This window comes from Bombyx mandarina, chromosome 17 (assembly GCF_030267445.1).
Source record: "Bombyx mandarina strain Sakado chromosome 17, ASM3026744v2".
Taxonomy (NCBI): domain Eukaryota; kingdom Metazoa; phylum Arthropoda; class Insecta; order Lepidoptera; family Bombycidae; genus Bombyx; species Bombyx mandarina.
In genome coordinates this window covers 10551354-10571896 of record NC_143223.1, presented here as the reverse complement: position 1 = coordinate 10571896, position 20543 = coordinate 10551354, and the positions used below count along the sequence as shown (strand labels likewise).

Genomic DNA, 20543 nt, shown 5'->3' with positions numbered 1-20543 from the left:
TGCAAATTAAATCAAATTCAAATTCAAATTCAAAATCATTTATTTCAACTTAGATGTCAGTATGACACACTTGTTGAATGTCAAAATACAAATAACAATGTTAACTCTACCACCGGTTCCAAAAAAAGCCACAGTCCTGAGAAGAACCGGCGAAACAAACTCAGCGGGCTTTTTTTTTTTTGTTTTTTCTCAAATATTTTCTTTTTTTTAAATAAATAGAAATATTCACAATAAAGGAAAAAACAAGTCAAAAAAAATACAATAAAAAAAAATTTAATAATAATGAAAAATGAAAAGGCCAGGAGCGAGCGCCTCATTCCCACGTAGTGCCATCTAGTAAATAATCCTTAACTTTATAATATGCCTTGTTGCACAAACGTTCCTTATCAGTTTTCTTAAATCTATGAACAGGTAGTAGTTCCTTGACAGTTTTCTTAAATCTATGAACAGGTAGTAGTTGAACGTTTAGTGGGATCTTGTTGAAAAGCTGTACACCCAGCCCCCTAAAAGAGTTGCTTATTTTCTTAATTCGAGCCGCCTGCTACGCAAGCCTATGTTTGTTCCTAGTGTTCACATTGTGCAAATCGCAGACTCTGGGGAATTCTTCAATGTTTTTACGCACGTACAATAAATTTTCAAAAATGTATTGGGACGCTAAAGTTAGAATTTTGGTTTCCTTAAACTTGTCCCTCAAGGATTCCCTCGGGTGCATATTATAAATAGCACGAATAGCCCTCTTCTGCAGGATGAAAATCGTTTCGACATCGGCAGCATTGCCCCATAGCAAAATGCCATAGGACATAACACTATGAAAATAACTAAAATAAACCAGGCGTGCCGTATCTTCATTAGTATACATTCGTATTTTTTTTACCGCAAACGCTGCAGAACTAAGCCTACTCGCTAACTTGCATATGTGAGGACCCCACTGCAGCTTGGAATCAACTGTTATACCAAGAAAAACTGTCGAATCCACAAGCTCCAGTGTCTCTCCACTTACAGTAATATTAGTGTCTACTTGTCTAACATTAGGTGTGGTAAATTTTATACATTTTGTTTTTTTGTTATTTAATAACAGATTATTAACACTAAACCAATGTACCACGCGCGAGATAGCATCATTCACATCGTCATAATCTTCCAAATGTCGTTTAATTTTAAACAATAATGATGTATCATCAGCGAATAATACGACTTCGTGACGGGTTTCAATAAACTTAGGTAAATCATTGATATATACAAGAAATAGGAAGGGACCCAATATGGACCCTGAGGAACACCCATATTAAGTAAGACACCGGAATATGTCGTTCCTTTAACGTCTACCTTTTGGATTCTTTCGGATAAATAAGATTTAATAAGTTCTAATGAAACGCCCCTAATACCATAATGGTGTAATTTCTTCAACAATGTATTATGCTCAACACAATCAAAAGCTTTAGATAAGTCGCAGAAAACCCCAAGGGCATTATGCGACTCTTCCCAAGCCTGAAAAATATTTTTAATGAGATCTACACCTGCATCAATAGTTGACCGACCTCTAGTGAATCCATATTGTTTGTTATGAAGCAGGTTATTGGAATTGAAGTGGTTCAAAAGTTGTTCCAGAATAATTTTTTCAAAAATTTTACTCAATGTAGGTAGTACTGAAATGGGCCTAAAGTTAGAGGAGTCAAAAGTACTACCAGATTTAAATAAAGGTATTATTTTACTATATTTCATTAGATCAGGAAACATACCACCATCAATACAGTCATTAAATATTGTAGCAAGGTAAGGTGCAATTATATCAATAATGGATTTTATAACATTAATTGAAATTCCCCATAAATCACCAGTTTTCTTAATATTAATGAGCTTGAAATTATCAATTATGTCCTTAATATCAATATTTGTGAACTTAAAGTTAACACTGCATTTATCAACATGATTTTGCAGTAATGATTCGGCGACGGTAGGAGATGAAATTAAAGATTTTGTGGTAGAAACTGGGATATCAGCAAAGTAGTGCTCAAAGGCACTAGCCACTTATTGTGTTAATTAGTTTAAACTCTGATTATTGTCATATCAGTGTATTGTGTGCGTCGTGCTAGTACCATGATAGACGAAATTATTATTAAAAAAAAATTGTTTAACAAACAAACAAAAAAACAAAAAACACGCTTTTATAGAAAATTCAACTAGAAATATTTATAGAAAATAAATTTATTGTAAAAGAAGCGTGAACTTTAAACTGTTATTTATTTTTCATTTTTTTAGATTAACTAGCATTATGTAATATCAATTATTCATTAATGTACCTTTATTCAGGCAAATACAACAGTTTCCAATTTGCTAAGTGAAAAAAAAGGCGCTCAAATAAATTTGTTGTTTGGACTGCCGAAAGTAAATAACGGGTCTGACTATGTATTTAAAATATTGAATTTTCATCAGTCCTTGATAAGTATGCTAAATTTCGAGTTAATCCGACGTTTTGAAGGGAGCCAAAATCATGTTCACATATTGTTACATACTAACATTCCTTCGGCTGGTCGTAGGACCGTCGAGGCGATTCGCCCGGTCCTTGTGGTTTGGGTTGGGTCCTTTGGGTCCTTTTCATGAGTTCTGTCTCATGCGAGGTTTGGACGTTGGTTGTTGAGCGACAGGAGGTTTTAGTCAGTTCGATTCTGACATGCCCCGCCCTCCATCCCCAGTGGAGGGCGCAAGTCCGGTGATTTACTCCTGACCAAAAAAAAAAAACATACTAACACAGATACTAAAATACGTATAAAGCTATTAAAAGCGTATCAGAAAGAGCTAAAATACTATTGGCTATATTAATACGTGTCAAGTTTAATACAATAGAAAGATTTGTCGTTCATGTAATAGTAAAATTGTTTTACTAATGGTAGGTTACAAAATGTTATTTAATTTTTGTAATGTTCTGTTTAGATAGCTGCAAAATTAATTTAACGCATAAAATTAATATTTACTTTACCACAGTTAAAATAAAGAACTATAAAATGCCATTTTAACACTATATTATTATAATTTTCCAGATAATGTAAGATCATTGCAATCACGTCAATATTTGGTACCCCAGATCACTATCAAGCATAATAGAAAAACCAATCAAATATTTTACGAATCTAGGACACTAGATGGGGCGTGAAAATGAAATAAAATAACATTGAGTACTGGTGGTAGGACCTCTTGTGAGTCCGCGCGGATAGGTGCCACCACCCTGCCTATTTCTGCCGTGAAGCAGTAATGCGTTTCTGTTTGAAGGGTGGGGCAGCCGTTGTAACTATACTGAGGCCCTTAGAACTTATATCTCAAGGTGGGTGGTGCATTTACGTTGTAGATGTCTATGGGCTCCAGTAACCACTTAACACCAGGTGGGCTGTGAGCTCGTCCATCCATCCAAGCAATAATTTTTTTTGTGATAAAGCCTGTTATTTTAATTGAACGAAAAAACAAATTCTCTTTTGGGAACGTTCGATTTTAATAACCATCAAATTGTCGAACCCGGGTTTTTTAAATGAAATTGTTACTTAAGAAGTAAAAAACTTCAAAAAATCGTTTAGTAACAGGCTCTTAAACTTTTCAAAGGACTCCTTTTTCTCGGTCTCTAATCGGAAAGCCAAATTAATAAGCTTTTCAAAGTTTTAAAAATGTAGGATTTTGTATCCTTGAAATGCTCGGGTGTTCGTTCTCGCAGGATCGATTGGCTTGTCCTGGTGAAACTGGAAAGGCCTCCGGGCCACCATTAATTCTTCAATTCTTAAAAAAACGGTCGATTGGTATACCCATTCGCGGATAGTTGACATAATTAGGCATCACTACATAGTATAAAACAAAGTCGCTTTCTCTGTCCCTATGTATGCTTAAATCTTTAAAACTACGCAACAGATTTTGATGCGGTTTTTTTTATAGATAGAGTGATTAAAGAGGAAGGTTTACATGGTTTGCTTGAAGGTTTTTATCCATTAAATAGTGGAGAAATCAATAATAAATTACAGTTTCCGAAGCGAAGCGAGGGCGGGTCGCTAGTAATAGATAAAAGAACCTTATTTTCGTTTAGAAAAAAAAACATATATACATATACCGTAAGAAAAATTTATTCGATTCTAGACAATTTAAGGTGACAGCTTCAATTAGAACTTGGGTTGGCTATGCGCAATCTTAAGATAAGCGCGTAAGATCCAGCAAATGAATTACTGCGATCTTCCTCTTTTCTTTCCGTAGCAGGGTAAGTATAAGTTCACGCCGGACGCAGTGATATGAAATTAACGGAGCCATTAGCCATCAAAAAGTGAATTGAGAAAAGTTCTTTTTTATGTGATTTTGTAGACAGATGAGCGTATGCTGATTATAATTGTTTAGCGTCGCTCATAGACATCAGCAATACCAGGGGTACAGCCGAGCCGTTGCCTGGATTGGATAAACGTAAAAGAAAGTTCATTCCAAAGCCGAAAGGCACGTGGCAAAAAAGATATCTGAAAACGCACTGTGGAGGAACGCAGCGGTTCCAAGTAGTATGTATGAACTCTGCTCCGGCGGCAGGAGGTGCGATGGTAAATTGGTGAATTGACATTGAGATATAAGGTCGAGGTTGCAACGGCTTTGTTATATGGCTGTCCTACTTAAGTCAAAACTCGTGACTACTTCAGGGCATGAATAAAAAGGTACGATCGACCCTCGCATGCTCACAATGCGACCAATATAAAGTTAGGTGCTTACAAAACATAGGAGAAATTGTTACCTACGTACTATATATTCCTTGTCTTTTACTTAATTATTTAATTATAATAAAATTACAATAATATAATGATAAAATAACAGAAGTATATATTGACAATGAAAACGCGAGATTACCGTCCTGATCCACTAACGATTGACGGATGGATTTTAGGTACCCCAAGCACCGGTCATCGTTCTCGTCGAACCCGTCGAAGGGCTCGGCGAGTAAATTAACCCACAGACACAGCCCACTGAGTTTCTCGCCGGGTCTTCTCAGTGGGTCGCGTTTCCGATCCAGTAGTAGATTCTGCGAAGCACGACTCTTGCTAGGGGTAGTGTTAGCAACGACGTCAGGTTTGAGTCCCGTGAGCTCGCCTACTTGTTAGGGTTACGCTGAAATGGTCTCTCAAGACCATCAGCTTAAGTAGGAAAAAAAGTGATTACCGTGAAAGTATAATAGTACTTTTAATTGTTTTATAAAATCATTTTAAGAATTATGTCTTTATTATTTATTTCACATAGATAATACTCGGTAGTTCTACCGCTCTATTAAATTGCTCGATAAGCTAAATTTCTTCAATCTCCTACAAGTTGAAAATCACTGTTTTCAACTGGAGCTACCTCTATAAATATTGATTTCAGACTAGAATCCAAACCGGTACTTTATTTATAGATGCGCAATGAAAAATGTAAGCAGTAGGGCTCAAAATTAAACACAACCATTAAACATTATATCCAAATTAATAAGAATATTACGTGAACTTAGAAATTTTCATGGAGCTTAGATTAATTTATTTCTTAATTAGGAAAAATTGGGCGCAACGGATTTACTTTCCTCAACTTTTGAGAATATTTTATTGAATACGAGGAGCACTATTGCCTTCTGTAATATTGTTTAAGCACAGTTGCAGCCTTAATAACTAAATCTTTATATATACCTACAAATGAATTACTGTTCGTTAATCTCGCTAAAACTCGAGAACGGCTGAACCGATTTGGCTAATTTTGGTCTTGAATTATTTGTGGAAGTCCAGAGAAGGTTTAAAAGGTAGATAAATATGAAAATGCTGGGAATTAAATAAAAATAACAATTTTGTTTTTCCTTTGATGTGTCCCCCGTCGGACGGATTCCTTTTATTTGTTTTAAGTTTATTTATTTAGTTTAGGTATTTTATTTATCGATTGAGGCACTACGAAGTCTGCCGGGTCAGCTAGTACCTAATAAATTAACAAAATAAACATTCTGATAATTTATAATTTAGTCAACTTATTCGATTTAACAACATATCATATTTTTGTCGTTTAAACCGTTTATTATAATGTCGGAACAAATGAACAATGAATAAAACGAAATTTATTCCGAGAGAAACATAAAAATATACGTTCCGATTCGTAGTTTGCGATGAACCTTTATTTTTTTACTATTTAGATTTCGATTTCATGCTTCAAGATAGGAAATGAATGTAGGGCGGCTACGGTAATTCCGTATTTCCGTCAATTGTAGACCGCGGCGCGTTTGTGCTACAGGCATTACCGGTATCAACGGGCGCTTGAGATCAATTCACATCAGGTAAAATACTCGCCTATTAAGGTATAGCGTATCTAAGTTAGAAACGCCACACGGCTACTCAGAACCCGAAAATATTTGGGAGTACTGGAGGCTCTGGGAAGCGCTTAATATCGTCTACATATCGATAAAAACAGCTTAAAGGTCATCAGACCCACTGCCCACTGAGTTTCTCGCCGGATCTTCTCAGTGGGTAGCGATTCCGATCCGGTGGTAGATTCTGCGAAGCACTGTTCTTGTTAAGGCTAGTGTTAGCAAATTCTTTCAATTTGAATTTGTGAGCTCATCTACCCGTCCGGACGTAGTTGGAATAGTTTCTTATGCTACCAGCTAATAGGTAGAGAAAAAAAGGTCATAATAACAAACCTCCAGAATGGAATAAGTAAGTGGAAAAGATGGCGGTTAATTTACATACGGGGCGAGATTAAGGCGGATCCGGTCTGCAGATTATATGTTAATAACAAGCACATGTACGTTGCCTCACGGATGTGGCAAATTTAATGGAAAGGCTTGAGCCGTCACTGTGTCGAGATGATAGTATGGATTTATGATGTTTGAATTTCCCAACACTACTAATTGAAGGATTAGATAATCTATGCCTATATATATATAAATGAATTGCTGTTCGTTAGTCCCGCTAAAACTCTAGAACGGCTGGACCGATTTGGCTAATTTTGGTCTGGAATTATTTGTGGAAGTCCAGAGAAGGTTTAAAAGGTAGATAAATATGAAAATGCTCGGAATTAAATAAAAATAGAATTATGGTTTTTCCTTTGATTTGTCCCCCGTCGGACGGATTCCTTTTGTTTGTTTTAAGTTTATTTTATACAAAGGTTTAGGTCTTTTATTTTTATTTTGAGGCACTACGAAGTCAGCTAGTTTATTATAAAAATACTTGAACAAACTGAATTATTATTATGTATAACGTATCCGTAGGTGTTTATTACATTTAATGAAACAATTTTTATCACACAATTTGAAAAACAAAGAACTTTAGTACCAGCTAATTTTTGCTACATGATCTTATAAAAATGTGTTTTAAAGATTTTAGTATTGAAAGTTTCATTCTCATTTCATAAATGGAAGTCGAAAATTGTCAACTTAAATCTCCTCTAAATGTTTATATTTAATACTGGAAAACTCGTTTATTCGCGATGGAATCGCTTGAGACGTGACAAACCATTGTTCTGACGGGCTCCAGCTTATCGTTCCCTCTGATAACGTTCGCAATGAGAATGGCCAGTTTTGTTGGATGGTTGTCCTTTGTCGCTTTACATCACAGACAGTTTTATGTTAAATGCACGTTAATATTTATATATTTCGTGCAATTTCAAATAATCTGTTAATGTATTTTATTACTATTGTAGGGTGACTTGTGAGCCCGCACCCTGAGGTTTTATTACCACTTTTTTTATTGCTTAGATGGGTGGACGAGCTCACAGCCCACCTGGTATTAAGTGGTTACTAGAGCCCATAGACATCTATAACCACCTTGAGATATAAGTTCTAAGGTCTCAGTATAGTTACAACCGCTGCCCCACCCGTCAAACCGAAACGCATTACTGCTTCACGGCAGAAATATGCAGGGCGGTGGTATCTACCCGTGCGGACTTGTGAACAAATTATAATTCTGCTGGTTTGATTTTCCCTTCTGATGATGATCTCCCCGCTTTCCCTATTTCTGCCGCGAAGCAGTAACATATTTCGGTGTGAGGGTGAAACAGCTCTTATACTATATAGTTCACGCTGTGACCTCATGTTTCAAGGTGGCTAGTGGCATTCACGTAGCGATGTCTATGCGCTCCGGTAACCACTAACAACGTTAACGCCGGGTGAGCTATGAGCTTGTTCAGCCTTTTAAGCAATAAAAAAAACCAGTTACGTTTCGTAGTGCGCTTTGAGTGCTATTTTTAACGCGAATAATTTCAAGCAATGTTTTACATACTAAAAGTACCCGATTGATCTACCATTTTGAGCCGTCTATACAAAAAAAGAGTTATGATGTTGTAGTATCACCATAGTGCGCTATGTATTTATGTAATTTTGTATGTTATTTCGTTCTCTTCTAGTCCCAAAGTACACATATTTTCGTTTAAGCAGGTATCATTGAATGCGTGTTACTAGTTCATATTCAAGTAACACTTTGTTACATTTAAAAAAAATGTAAAAAAAATATGTGTGCGTGTGCAAGTCACACACGGTAGAAGTGAAATTTATATTATAAAAAATAAGAATAATCGCAAGGGTCAACCATCAACCACTGCGCAGTGCAATGGAGCAGCCTCACCCTGGGGGAACCGCCCGCATGATCACGGTATCTCTACGCCAGTAATTTTTTTTTTTTCCTACCTAAGAAGGTAGCCTAGAGAGGCTATTCCAGCGTAACCGTAATTAGTAGGTGAGCTCACGGGGCTCAAACCTAACGACGATGCTAACACGAACCCTAGCAAGAGTCGTGCTTCGCAGAATCTACCACCGGATCGGAAACGCGACCCACTGAGAAGATCCGGCGAGAAACTCAGTGGGCTGTGTCTGAAAGTTAATTTACTCGTCGAGCCCTTCGTCGCAAGCGACGGGTTCGACGAGAACCGTGACCGGTGCTTGAAGTACCTAGAAACACCGTTAGCCGTTAGTGGATCGGGAGGATCCGAGATGACGTGTTTTGGGCGACGTCGACTGCTTTCCATTCTGTCCGCAGGATCGGGAATGTAGTTACCGGCGGCCACGATGAGAGGGTTCTCGTGTCGTGCCGCGTTATCGAAGTGACGCATCGACGCCGACTGTAAATACTTACTGATGGACTCTAAGTCCAGGTCGTCATGGAGATCCCCAGGTAAGTATGATTTAACAAGAGAAATACCAGAACGGCTATCAACTGTGTAACATCTCGTCATCGGGATACAAGAATTGTTGAATTTACATGCAGCGACATCTGTTGATAACAAACTAAATATAAATAATTGTAAATCATCTTTTATAGTATGAGGTAGCGCCCTCTGTGAATTGATATTTTAACTTCACGTTTCATTTTTTCGTTTCATCGAGTTTGAAATCACATCACGACGATTCTAAAGAAGTTTCACTTCAAAAAGAACCTAGAAAAAGAATCCTTATAATATGTTCGCTTAATAATAGTAAAATATATAGCTTATACTAGATTGTGATTGCTGAAATTAAATGTAAAACACCAAACGTAAATAACATAAATTCACATCACTGTCGTCTAAGCTAACCACACTTAGACCTTCGTGCAACCGCTATTAGCATTTCACAGGTATCGAAGTAAACCGACACCTGAAACTGGATCAACATTGATACGTATCTATATTATATATGTAGATATTTAGTGTATTCACGATTGATATATATGTACATTACTCGAATGAGCTCCACGTGTAATCAATTTTTAACAAACGGAAAAATAAAACAATTTCTTTTAAACAATGTTTTTGTTTGTATTCCCGTATATACACTTCTCGATTCTAAGGTTGAAGACATTAATGAAACTAGATGATGACCGAGCTTTGCTCGGTTTTTTTTTGATAACGCCATCTTGTTGTGTCTTTAAAGCGGTTAGTTGCCCTCAATTAAGAAAAATAGTATTATTATTCGCCAATAGATGTCGGGAAGAGTTGATTGTTGAAAACACGAATAAAACAACATTTTCTGAAAATAAATCGTAGCTAGATCGATTTTTCGCCCCCGAAATCCCCTGTATACTAAATTTTATAAAAATCGTTGGCGCCGTTTCCGAGATTCAGATTATATACATGTATATTAATATACAAGAATTGCTCGTTTAAAGGTATAAGATCTACAATAGAATTGTTTTGTTCAATCCAATAACATTTTCATTGGATTGTAATATGAAAATATTATTGTAAATCGAAATTTATAACGGTCAAATTATTATTATGACATGAAAATTACTAATTAGTGATATCCCAGTTTTTATTACTAAAATAATAGTGGTTTATTATGCTAGTAAAATTAGTTTATACAGGATCTGTAAACGAATCCGAGGGTACTAAAATAGACGGTTGTAATGGATCGAACCTAACTATCGTTACGTTTTTCCGTTCCCCTCGGACAGCTACCGAGAAATCTGATCCTAATGGTAATGGAAGCTCGTGGAGATACGTAGGTATACGATCTATATACATTAGATTAAAGGAGCTTGGGAGGCATTACGTAGAAAGTCGTATAACAGTTAATTAGGATACAAATACTCGGACATGAGATGTTTTTTAATTGATACCTCTTTCATCAGCTTTTGTGCCTGCCAACGAATCAACGAATTTTTAATTATGGAGACAGTTTCATTACTAGTTCCGAACTGTTTGCACTTCTGTTTTGTCATTTTCTTTATTTTGTAAATAGTAGCCGTTGTAATTGTAATTACCGTATCTGATCATGTTTTATCGCAAAGTGGAAATCACGGCCTTTTGCGCATACCGTAATTAAGAAGAGCCTAGTGACCCACATATTTGAGCACATTTTAATCACATTCTTGAACAGTGGTTGCTAAGCAGTATCTGGTGACAACAGACCACTAAGAGAACTATCTGCTTTTAAAAGAACGAAAAACAAGCGTGTCGGCAGACTGTCTACCCTAATAATTTATGTCAATAATAAAAAGGAATTGAAATGCTTTATTGCATACACAAACTCCGCTATATGAATAGTGATGAACCCTTCGATATCCTCTTTTGTTATTGTATTTAATATATTTTTTTATCTCAATCATATTTTTCATATATTATGTTGTCTATTCTAATAGCCTAATGGTAGGGAGTATTATGACCAATAACTAAAAATTTCCTGCCTATTTCTGCACGCGAACAGCCGTATCATCGTTCCGTTTCGACTTCAAGGTTGTGATGTATAAATAAATAATAAATAAATAATAATCTAATAATATCTATAAACATTGAATACTTAATGAAATCGTATTTTGAACTTTATCTGTAGCCAAATCGCGAAGCGATGAAAATCTCCAAATGTCTAAGTTTCCGGACTGACGAATTCATGACAAATGTTGTGTACGTTACAATTTTTTTATTGTTAAAGCATTTTGATTTATTCTATTCATTCACATTCGCTTTAAGCTAATATTTTCTCTTATAATCAGAAAAATAACCCAATTCTTAAAAGAGTTAACTTACACTTATAACTTCTGTTTCTGAACTTTATTTTTAATTCTTCTTAAATACATACGTCAAGTCTTAAATTCAAATATGTAAAAAAACCAAACGTCACAATTTAACAATAACCCGTCAAACCTAGAGAGACGAAAAATCAAGAGATTGCAACCTCCATTTTGCATATAGAACCAGTGTATAAGTCTAGTGAAAAATCCAGTTTTCCACTTATACAGGCACAAGAACGGGTTTTGTCACTAATAGATATTAAAAAAATACAGTAAATAAATAATGATGAACTTGTATCTAAATTTGTTATGCATGTTCTTCATAAATTAATCTGATGAGCTAGGAATTATCATGCAGTATAAGCTCTATGCTATAATCTGATGAAGCGATAATATCAGTCCATTAAGTAAAACTCATAATCTCGAAATCCAATTATCATAAACCACTCATAATAAAGTACACATAACGGCCTAATAAAATATTTTCTGGCGTTTTGATGGTTTATACACATTTGGATTACACTATTATTCAATTTCAAATCAAACATTCTCATTGTTGAGCATATTTGGTTTTTTATTTTTAAGAATATTTTAAAACCCCTGGAAATGGAATGTGTGTTTTTTGCTAAAAGCAAATTAAAGGAATAATTTAATAACAATAATTCTAATTGTTATTTGATAATTTTAGGTTTTTCACCCAGACTAATAATACCTGAATGTCCTTCTAAAGCACCCTTTACAATTAAAACACGGTAGGTTCATGATAGTTACATTAAATCTCAAGGCGGCTCAAATATATATTTGAGTCATGGTCATAATGATGAATCTTGTATTAGTCAGTGAGAAGGCGAAACGTAAGTTGACTGTTTTTCTCTTCAAAATTAATTAAGATAGGAACAAAGACAATTTTTATACTAAGTTTATTTTACATTTATATATTTGATAGCGACCCGCCCTCGCTTCGCTTCGGAAACATTAAAACACACACGAAACAAAAAAAAAATTAAAAGAAGTAGGCTATGTTCATCAGGGACAATGTCGACTTCTAATGGAAAAAGAATTTTTCAAATCGGTCCAGTAGTTTCGGAGCCTATTCGAAACAAACAAACAAACAAATCTTTCCTCTTTATAATATTAGTATAGATATAGATGTCGGTGTACCTTTATGAGATCCAAAGAATATCAATGCCGAAATATACCTAATGATTGCCAGAAGGATAGCAATAAAACTTGCTAAAATACTACTTTTACAGTTTCGGAAAAACTATTGAGTGCTCCAAGTTCGCCGTCGAGAAAGTGTTGAGCAGTTGTACTAAAAATTATAAGTTTAATAATTCATAATAGAATCAAAATAATTCATAACTGAAAACAATCGTTTACAAACCTTAAACCTTGATTTTTGCAACTCTTTCCCGAAAATGATTTCCGGTCTACTAGTTGCATTTTTTATTGCATAAAATTTGCAAATAAACGCAACCTGCAGTTCGCATTTCTTTCTCGCCTAAAACGCCCGCTGGACTGTTCGGATTGGAGTCATTGAGCCTGTACACGATCGAATAAATTGTGGAATGATCATTTTGATATTTTTTTTCGTTCTAACCTTCGCAACTACTATAATACGATTTAAACGTTGATCTCTAACAAATTAAGAAACAACTAAATACTAATTAAAAGTTCAGTATTTTATGAAATTTAATACTAAGCTAATTTCTTTTTACTGGTGGTAGGACGTTTTGTGAGTCCGCACGGGTAGGTACGACCACCCTGCCTATTTCTGTCGTGAAGCAGTAATGCGTTTCGGTTTGAAAGGTGGGGCAGCCGTTGTAACTATACTTGAGACTTTAGAATCTCAAGGTGGGTGGCGTATTTACCTCGTAGATGTCTATGGGCTCCAGTAACCATTTAACACCAGGTGGGCTGTGAGCTCGTCCACACATGCAATAAAAAAAATCTTATTGCATTTTTTAGTTTACAATTATCAGTTGTTATTTGATCGCTAAGCTTAATTCGCTTGAGAAAAGTATTTTTCTTAAAGAAATAAGAAACTTGAACTGTTGTTCAACTATTGTTCAAGTTTCTTATTTATCATTGTACAGATTAAATAATTAAGTTGACCTTTAATCTTAAGCTCTCATCCACCCGTTGGAGTGAAGGTACTTGAGTCAAAGTAATTAAGTAGGTACCGCTCTGATTAAATTAAATATTTAAAGTTTTAAGTCTCTCGTAACAACATGGATACATTTGAAGTAAATGTTTTTAATCTAAGTGAGTGGACGGTTTTGAATTCATAAGTTACTTCGAAATTTTAGTACTATTTTTATTTCACTACGAATTTTCGATCACGGATGTGTATTTTATGTACGGGCGGCATACGGTTCTATCCGCAGATACCATATGGTAATATATCGATGGCAGATACTTGTAGATATAGTACACATTATGGTGTGGTATATTACTATGTAATGTACTATTTGAATTATTATATTTGACTGTAGTATTATATTTACTGGTGGTAGGACCTCTTGTGAGTCCGCGCGGGTAGGTACCACCACCCTGCCTATTTCTGCCGTGAAGCAGTAATGCGTTTCGGTTTGAAGGGTGGGGTAGCCGTTGGAACCATACTGAGACCTTAGAACTTATATCTCGAGGCGGGTGGCGCATTTACGTTGTAGATGTCTATGGGCTCCAGTAACCACTTGACACCAGGAGTGCTTTGAGCTCGTCCACCCATCTAAGCAAAAAAAAGAAAAAAAAATATTAATGGTCAAATATATACGAGTATTGTCTACATACATGAAATATTTAAAATATTTCGTCGACATCTTAGCTCTTTGCTCGTAGAATTTCGTCTCCAGTTTATCGGAGAATGATACTTGCTATAATAGCAAGATCCAAAACGAAAGTTTATCTAAATGATATATGTTTTAAGACACTGTCATTAAACTGATTGTAAGACATCATGGGAACTCGCAGGCGTATGTGCCACCAACGTGCCTATTTCGATCATAAAGCATTAATGTGTTCTAATTTGCGAGATGAGACGTCATGTCTCAAGGTGAGGGTAGCATTTACGTTGTGATGTCTATAGGCTCTAGAAGTGAATTAATACCTGGTAGTGCGTAAGCTCCTTCATATGTTTATATTACTGTGGTTTCTCTTGGTATCCACTCTATTTTTTATTACTTAAGTAGGTGGGCGAGTTCACGGACCACCTGATTGTTAAGTGGTTACCGGAGCCCATAGACATCTACAACGTAAATGCCGCCACCCACCTTGAGACATGAGTTCTAAGGTCTCAGTATAGTTACAACGGCTGCCCCACCCTTCAAACCGAAACGCATTACTGTTGCACGGCAGAAATAGGCTGGGTGGTGGTTTTTTTTTTTTATGATTGAGAGATTACTGGTGGCCCGAAGGCCTTTCCAGTTTCACCAGGACAGGTGGGCGAGCAAAGGCTCAGCCAGGAGGGGTGGGATTTGCTAACAGCTGCCCGAGCGCCTCCGAAGGAGACCTAACAACTCAAGAGCAATTGCTTCGCGAATGAATCTACTACCGGATCGGAATCGCGACCCGCTGAGAAGATCCGGCGAGAAACTCAGCGGGCTGATGCATGGGCTAGGTTGCACGTCGACCTCTTTGTCGAGTTCGACGAGTACGGTTACTGGGGTCCCTAAGCCTGCTCCTAGTATTAGAGCTGAAGGCATCTAATGCAAAGGTTATTGGATCTGATGGATCCGTAAGGACGTGTCTAGGGCGTCGACGGTGACTGGCTCCTGCATGATCAGGATTCGGTGAGTAGTCAGCGGCGGCAACGATAAGGCGATTATCATGACGCATAGCCTTATCGAAGTACCGTTCCGACGCTGACTTCATGTATTTCTGGATTGATTCAAGGCCCAGGTCGTCCTGTAGGTCAACGTTCCTCACGAACCACGGAGCCCCGACGGCTAACCTGCAAAAGCGGGATTGTAGGGATTGGAGAGTGTCTATGTGTGTGCGGGCCGCGTGAGCGAACACCACACTCGCGTAAGTTATGACGGGCCTTATGCAAGTTTTGTAAAGTGTCACCTTGTTCCGAAGGGACATTTTACTCCGCTTACAGATCATGGGATAGAGTCTACCGAGAATGAATGCGGCACGGTCGCGGACTGTTTTTATGTGTGGGCGGAATGTCATGGATGCATCCAGGGTGACTCCCAGGTACTTAACCTTCCTGACCCAGGGTATAGGTTGGCCGAAGAGGGTGATCGGGGGAGTGATATTTCTCCTCCTAATGCGGGAGGAAATAAGCGGTGAGTTTCCCCTTTGAAATAACACTGCTGTGCTTTTTGCCGGGTTGATGTCTATGCGCCATTTTCGGAACCACTGTCCGAGGGCTAACGCTGCGCTCTGGAGTTTACTCGCGATTAGGGACTTGTTTCTACTTGAGTAGTAAACGGTTGTGTCGTCAGCGAATAAGGCTAGCTGGGTCGGTGGCGACCGGGGAATATCATTAATAAATAAACTAAATAGGAGCGGTGAGAGAACGGAGCCTTGCGGTACTCCAGCCGTGAGTGGTCGCGGGGAGGAGCGGGTTCCCTCTACTCGATATCGAAAAGAGCGGTTCGACAAGAAGTCCCGTATGATGAGCACGAGACTATCCGGCACGCCCATGTTGAATAGTTTGAAAATCAAACCGTTGTGCCAGACTTTGTCGAACGCTTTTGAGACGTCGAAGAAGAGAGCTCCCGTGTATAACGGTTTTGGTCGATTAAGTCCCACAAGAATGTGCTCCGTGAGGCGGTGCACCTGTTGTACGCATGAGTGATTTGCACGGAATCCGAATTGTTCATCGATGAGAATGCCCTTGGATGAGACGAAGTCTCTGAGGCGTTTGTAGAGCAGACGCTCATACAGTTTGCCTAGAGACATGAGGAGGCTAATCGGGCGGTAACTCGTCGGATTATTTTTTGGTTTACCGGGTTTGTGTATGCCGATAACGTCCGCTTCTTTCCACACCGTGGGAAAGATACAATTAGCCATAGCGGCATTGAAAATAGATGCCAACATCACGATGAGTTGGACGGGTAAAAGTTTAATAACGCGGTTAGATATACCGTCGGAACCGGGATGGGTGGTGGTACGTACCCGTGCGGACTCACAAGATGTCCTACCACCAGTTACTTAAAATCAAACATTTTAAATAGTTGCTAGTGAATTTAGTTGTATGTCAAAGTGGAAGTGTTTAAAACATCCACCTATAAATAATTTAAATAGTCTAGTTATTGAGAGTCTGTAGAAGCGTATTTAGAAATTGTTTTTTTATTTATTTATTTAACGTTTTACTTATTCTTATCCGTAATCATAGAGAACTTTGTTCCCTTCGATGAACGTACTTGTCTTGTTTTGTGAATAGATCTCTGCGTCACATCTCTCGGATATCATTTCGATGCTTAGTAAGTGGTCATAATCGCCGAGAACTTTTGACGTCAACGTTGGGACGAGTCTTTGAAATACACCTACGCTGTGAATTATAATTTATCTTGTATACAATTGTATATTTTGTACTAGTCCCCATATTTTCTTTGAAAGATAATAAAATATTTTTTTGGTGCATAAATATACGAGAAAATATATGTAACAATGTTAACTTAATGGGCTGGCCATATATGCCGTAGGACTGACGATCGCTGGAGCAGACGGGTTCTCGAGTGGAGACCGCGCAGCGGAAGACGTAACGTGGGACGCCCCCTGGCTAGATGGTGCGATGACCTCCGCACGGTGGCCGGCAAGAAGTGGATGAGGAGAGCAGCAGACCGGGCTCAGTGGTGTAGATTGGGAGAGGCCTATGTCCAGCAGTGGACGACTGTGGGCTGTTGATGATGATGATGATGATGATGATGATGTTAACTACATTTCTGATGAACTAAAATATCTTTGATGCTGAAGATGCCTAGAAAATATTGTTTTCGTTCTCATAATATATGTATGCGTGGGTATACCTTTAAATATGAAGGATTAAAAGATAACCAGTAGTCATATAGGTAATATTTAAATAAAATAATGTACAAATATAGTTTCAACATCACCTTGAACTATAAATCAATGATGAAAATTAATTAATTCACAAAGCGTGCCTTAAACGGGACCGTGTCCAGAAATAGCGGGTCTATTATTGACTGTGAAATTTCAAGCGAAACAAAGCTTTATATGATATATTTAAAAAAAAAATATTTTTTACATTCATTTAATTTTCTAGTGTTAAAAATAAACAAAGAAAAAAAAACAATAATAATAAACATTTCGATTGTGTAGGTTCTCGTTAATACTATACTACTGTAAGTGTTTGAAATGATAGAATGATAATACTTGGAAATTAATCGTAGAGTGCATAATTCATATAAGTATAAATAAGATGAATAAATGTTTCATCATCAAAAATACTTTTATATTGGTTCAAATCATTAAAATAAATATTTACTTTCAAAATATGATATATAAAAATATTTGCCATTTAATTTCAAATATTATATTTAAAAAAAAACATTTTTTTCTTTTTTTTCTTCTAACCTACAAAATATTTTAAATGTTACCTGTATCCTTGAAATTAATGATGTATGTATGTACGTTAAACTATCCACAATAATGCTTTATCGAACATAGCAAACGTCATAAGATTCGGATTTGTCCGGCACTCGACACGGTTACGACAGAAGCACGGGGCCGCTCACAGCACCGGCCGAAGCGATCTGATATGTACCCATTGTGCGATTGTTGTCGAAGTTAGATCGTGTGGCGGGAGACTGTCAGCGCAATAAATAGTCCTGCCGAGCCGCGGTCCGGGAGAGCACTGCTGCGATCTGACTCCCGCCGACTCCCGGGTGTGCCCTGCCTCTCCCGACGACGCGCACTTTATACAGATTCTGTTTTCACCCTTGTAACTTTAACATTTAATGACCATCGTTCGACAGTTTTAGTAGATGAACCTCCTTACTATGAAATACGTTTTATAACATAACTAGCGATAGTAATTACAGTTTCGCTTCGGAAACTGTAATTTATTATTGATTTCTCCACTATTAATGGATGTTATTATACAATAAACCTTCCTCTTCAATCACTCTATCTACTAAAAAAAACCGCATCAAAATCCGTTGCGTAGTTTTAAAGATTTAAGCATACATAGGGACAGATATAGGGACAGAAAACGCGACTTTGTTTTATACTATGTAGTGATCAAATCACTTGATTTTTCAATCGATTTTTGTGTCTCAATCGAAAAATGTACATTAAGTTTGATGTATACGGTTTATTTGGTTTTTTATTACACTAATGAATGGAATTAAAGAAATTCAAAAACAAATCGCAAATAAATATTTCGATTTATTTCATTCAGCATGTCAAACTGAAAGGAAAACAATAAAAAACACAACATCAAATTAGTTAATTTTAAAACAACAATCAGAAATTTTGCAAGTGTTCGTTGAACTAAATACGAACACTGCCACAACACTAATGAGTGGAACGTTGTCTGTGTTATTCGCTATTCAGTATGCAAAACGATCAATGAAGTAGAATCAAAGCTGGGCCACAGTTTTAAGCGAATGCCGATTCAAAATGTTTTCATTCTGTCGCGTATTCGATTGCTTTATTCTAAAATAGACGCTAGCGTTCATCTTCAAAATGTTACAATCATATCTTGAAACGGAATATTGTTAATCAATATTAAAAATATAACATTTTTGTGTATTTTGAACAGTGTCAGCTTTGAGGAAGGGAAAGAAAAAAACCAATTAACTTTACACTTGTTGAATTCTACTTTTTTCATGAGAATTAAGTGCCCACGCAGAATGTAATTCTCACACTGAGTTAAGTTCAGTTGAGATAAGCATTTAGTCTTTTAATTATTTAACAGAAAAATCTTAATTATACTATGTCTTACTAAGTATGCCAAAGCTATGCCAAATTCAATAAACTATCGATCGGTCGTAATGCTTCCCGCGCCTAATATTTGTAGGTATTAGACGTGCTTCTCGTGCAGGAAGCAACTACAACCATAAGATGTGTGACTACGTTTTCAGAGCTTTTAATTTAAGGATATCTCTTTGCAAATTTTGTTCAAGGGCTCTTTACGACAAGCGCTAACCAGCAATTATATTTTAAAATATGTTAAACCTTACAACGTCGTAATAGGGCACGTTATGAAAGGTTACTCAAATGAAAAATATAAACAGTGCAAATTAAAAATTTTACTACCATAGATAAACAAGTTTATCTATTACAAGTTCTATCTATTACAAGATAAAAAAGTTTATCTATTATCAAATAAATCATTAAAAATAACACAGCCATAAAACAATACTACTTCGAACTATGAACAAAAGGTATGAACGTATTTAGAACGAATATTTTCATCGTAGAAATCCCATTTCATACCTATATTTAAATTCTGACTTAAGCATTTATAGGAGCGTGAAATAAGAAAATAATTTTCACTGGAACTCGGAATGGAGAGAAAATGCACGGCATGCAAAAGTTACATTTATCCAACTGCACGAGAGCGATTCACAAACATTTCTTCTGGGGTTCATGAAATTCGAAGAATTTGTTTAATACGACACTGGCTTTACATTTGTTCGGAGCACTAGTGAAATGATTTTGCATTTCTCATTTTGGACTCCAAGATACTTTTATAAGAGTAAAATTTAGAAGAGTAAAATTTATTTTTAAGAAAAAAAATATGTTTGAAGTTGTAAATATAAAATAAAAGATACTCCATACAAGTTTAAATGCGATTAACTTGAAATGATAAATAATATATTTCTATATCAGATACTATAAAGTTAAAATTATAACAAACATAGTTATATGAACAGTTCTGTTTTATGTTTCAATGACGACCTACTTGATGAAAGCGTGCCCTAAGTGAACAGTGTGACGCAAATATTGGTTTAGGATAAGATATTGCACTTATTGTGGGGGTTTCTTAAGCCCGCACTTTGAGGTTAGGTACGAAGATCGTAACTGTTTCCGTCGAGAAATAGCGTCCTGCGCTTCAGTTCGAAAAGTTATAACTAACGATATAGTTCTAGCTATCACTGAGATTTCGATCTCGAATAATTAAAA

General features: G+C 36.5%; 1 protein-coding gene across 2 annotated transcripts in view; it reads right to left on the bottom strand.

The window, feature by feature from the left end:
- LOC114240699 (uncharacterized) overlaps positions 1 to 18282 on the bottom strand; it is a 40067-nt gene extending 21785 nt beyond the window's left edge. Inside the window, exons 1-2 of one of the 2 annotated variants that reach the window (XM_089734189.1) lie at positions 18011 to 18282; positions 11455 to 11513 (exon numbers count right to left, since the gene is read on the bottom strand). The gene's annotated coding sequence lies outside the window, so the exon portion shown is untranslated. The remainder of the gene's footprint in view (positions 1 to 11454; positions 11514 to 18010) is intronic. The other variant, XM_028171349.2, reaches the window with a different exon arrangement.
- Between the last annotated feature and the right edge of the window lie 2261 nt (positions 18283 to 20543).